The sequence below is a fragment of the Myotis brandtii genome, unplaced genomic scaffold (genome assembly GCF_000412655.1).
Source record: "Myotis brandtii unplaced genomic scaffold, ASM41265v1 scaffold535, whole genome shotgun sequence".
In the NCBI taxonomy this organism is placed as follows: domain Eukaryota; kingdom Metazoa; phylum Chordata; class Mammalia; order Chiroptera; family Vespertilionidae; genus Myotis; species Myotis brandtii.
In genome coordinates, this window is record NW_005369964.1 from 2,537,921 (window position 1) to 2,541,191 (window position 3,271).

General features: G+C 53.6%; 1 long non-coding RNA gene across 1 annotated transcript in view; it reads left to right on the forward strand.

Moving 5' to 3' along the window:
* Window positions 1–3,271, forward strand: part of LOC106728093 — an 18,182-nt gene that overhangs the window by 5,746 nt on the left and 9,165 nt on the right. The window contains exon 2 of the long non-coding RNA XR_001364341.1: window positions 2,429–2,436. This is a non-coding gene — a long non-coding RNA (uncharacterized LOC106728093). The remainder of the gene's footprint in view (window positions 1–2,428; window positions 2,437–3,271) is intronic.

Sequence of the window (3,271 nt, forward strand, 5' to 3'; positions counted from 1 at the left end):
CTGTGTAGGCATATTTAGAATCCTTTTTGGCAAACACATAGACTGTGTTTGTTGCCATTTTTTCTTGCGCAATCAGAACCTTTTCCGATCCATTAATAATGAAGTAGCCACCAGGATCCAAGGGGCACTCGTTTAACTCACAAAGATCACGATCTGTTAAGCCATTCAATAGGCAATAAGTTGAACGCAACATAATTGGAATTTTTCCTATACAAGTTTTCTGATACTGAGTCTGAAGTTGTTCTTGGCCTTTTTTGGTGACTGTTTTTGTGATATCAACATAAAGTGGAGCAGAATACGTGAGATTTCGTAACCTGGCCTCATTTGGCATCAGTGGTGAAGGAGTACCATCTCTTTCCCAGTAAGTAGGCTTGGAGAGATAAATTTGTTCAAACTTCAGCGAATATCTTGGCGGTTCTTCAACTTCTCCACTAGCATGCTGAGCTTCAGCTTGCAGGTCTATAGGTGGAGCATCTTCCACAATTCTTTGAACAGACATCTGAATAAACTCATCAAAAGAATCCAGCTGTTGTCTGACCAAGCCTTTCTCATCAAAATAGGAACTGATTACAATCCAGCATGCTTCTTGCCACAACTCTGGGGTGATTTCATCATCATGCTCGTCATATTGCATATCCTCGTCTGCGTCGTACATCGTGGCAAATTGTTGGGGCCCAGCACCAGCAGGTCCAGGGGTGCCCAAAGGTGTGGACGGAGTCGGCGAAGAAGGAATGACACGGAGACAACGTTCAGTTGATCAGCAGCCTGGCCAGGATCTCTAGCCAGGATCTCCAGCCAAGTTCTGTCTGGGTTCTCCAGCCAGGTTCTGAGATGATTGTCTTCTTACATCTGTATTTATACCAGTTGATTTTAATCCTATCCATTTCTATTCCAAAGATTAGGGCGTTTCTTATCTCCATTCCAGGGAGTAAAGATTATGTAGCTTAAGCGTGATTGTTCGTAGTTAAAGTGATTAACTACCCGCCTGGCACTTAGTTAAGGGGTTTTATCTCCTCCCTAACTTCAGGGAAAAATTCCTACCTGGGGAGAGGTGACCTTGGTTAAAACACATAGCGCCAAGAAGGGGAGCAAACATATTAAGAACAGTATGCCATATACGCCAGGTCCCTTGAGACATATGCTGTGCAGATGTTTCTTCCCTGCAGCGACTGTGTCAAGCAGCAAGGATGGACCGGTTTCCAGCATCAGACAAATGCCCCTGACTCATGGATCTTCTGTTCCAGGTGGGAAGACAGACACCAACACAATAAATAACAATACAGAGTCTGCCGGACGGTGATAAGGACCGAGGAGAGACTTAGAGTAGGGTGGGCACAGGGGCATTGGGTGGGGATGGGGCGGGGGGTGCGTTAGAAAAGGCAGCCCAAGAAGCTGACACTTGAGAGCGTGTTCTCTTAGTCACTGCAGCCAAGTTTCACCTGCCCTTTGTCTCCCAAACAAACACCCTTCTCCACAGCAGAGTGGAAAACCTGCCGCCTTTCCCTTTAGGCTGGTTTGTGCAGGTCTAACTGTCTCCCCATCCAGCGGTGAGCTGCTGGCAGGCAGAGTCCAGCAGGTTTGTCTCTGAGCCCACAGCACCCAGCACAGGGCAAGCAGCCAGGGAGGCTCAGTGAATAAGTGCATGAAACAAATCAGTGAACAGATGAGTGGGTGGGTGGGTGTGTGGGTGGGTGGGTGGAAGGATGGAAGGATGGATGGATGGATGGATGGATGGATGGATGGAGAGGTGGGTGGGTGGATGGATGGATGGATGGTGGATCGCTGGGGTGGGTGGATCAATGGATGGATCAATGGATGCAGGGATGGATGATAGATGGACACACAGGTGAATGGACCTTGGGCAGAGTCTGCTGTTCACACCTGGCTTGACCTGACTCAGTAGATGGTAAAGCCCTCTGGTAGCTGGGGAGACTGGGATCTTAGCGGGGGAGTGCCTCCCATGGTTTGAGGGGATACCCAAGCTGGGTTTGGCTCCTGGCTCCACCTCCCCCAGCTGTGTGATCTGGGGTCAGTGGAGTGACCTCTCTGAGTCTTGCATGGATGGCAGGAGACCACCTCTCCCGATGGGGAGTGTCATTACTGTTAGCAGTTAGGCATGCTTTAGGCCTCTTCCTCCTTCAGCCACATGTTCCGCCCCACCCAGCCCCAGCAAGGAGGCCAGGCCGTCCTCTAGAGGGAGACAGACATCACACAAACAGCTCCAGCCTGGACCCAAACGAAAGGAAGGAGGACGCTGGCGCTGCTGGCCCTGCTGGGCTCAGGGCCAAGCTGGTCCGGGCGCCCTGGGGGAACCTGACAACCCTAAATGCATCTCACAGTTTGTAACAAAAGGAATAACTGCAAGTTCTTTTTAAAATCCAGGCGGCAGAGACGCAGCCACCACAGACAGTGAGAGCCGCCAGCCCAGGCCGGACCGTCTTCCTGCAGCAGGCCGGCATGTTTCCACTTTCCTATCTTTTGGCGATTTGCTTCTTTTCCTTATCTCTGTGTCTGGTTCACCCTGCCACTGCGGCACCTGCAGACCTACTTCCGGCTCAGCCCCAGGGCTGTGGCTGCGGTGGACAGAGGAGGGCCAGCCTCTTTCTCCGTCTGTCTGTGTCCTGCTGTGTCTGAGGCCAGCCCCCGCCTTCTCCTGACCTCGCCCATTCTCACTTCCCGGAGGTGCCAAGGCCCAGCACCTACCAGCTCAGCCCAGGGTTCAGGTGAGGGCACACTGCCCTCCTCTGGCCAGTGGCCTCAGGTGCCTGCTCACACTGCCTGTCCGCCAGGGACAGCGTGGTCATGCAGCCATTCTCCACCCATGCGAAGTGGGAGCCCCGAGAGAGGGCACAGGGGGGCCAGCTCACTCCAGCCCCCAGTGCCAGCCCCAGGTTGGCCCAGAGGGTGGACTCCGTGAGACCTGTGCGTCGCACGAACAACTGAATGCACAGCCAGCACGCACTGTGTCCGGGACACTTGGCTGAGCTCCTTCGGCCTGGCCCTCGTGTCCTGACCAGCCCCGACTCCAGTTGGGGACCACGCCTTTGGTCCTCTGGCCAGTTAGGGACTCCCCCAGGCAGGCCCCCCTTAGTTCTATTTTTAGACTGGAAGCATTTGCCAAGTGTCTATTTATATCGCTGCCCATCTTGGGTTTCTGGTCACCTCATCTGGCAGAGCTGGCCTCCCTTTGGCCTCTTGGCCCGGCCGGCCGAGTGGGTTCAGAACGGCCCGGAGCACCGGGAGGGAGGCCCCCAGCGCGCCTGGACAGGTA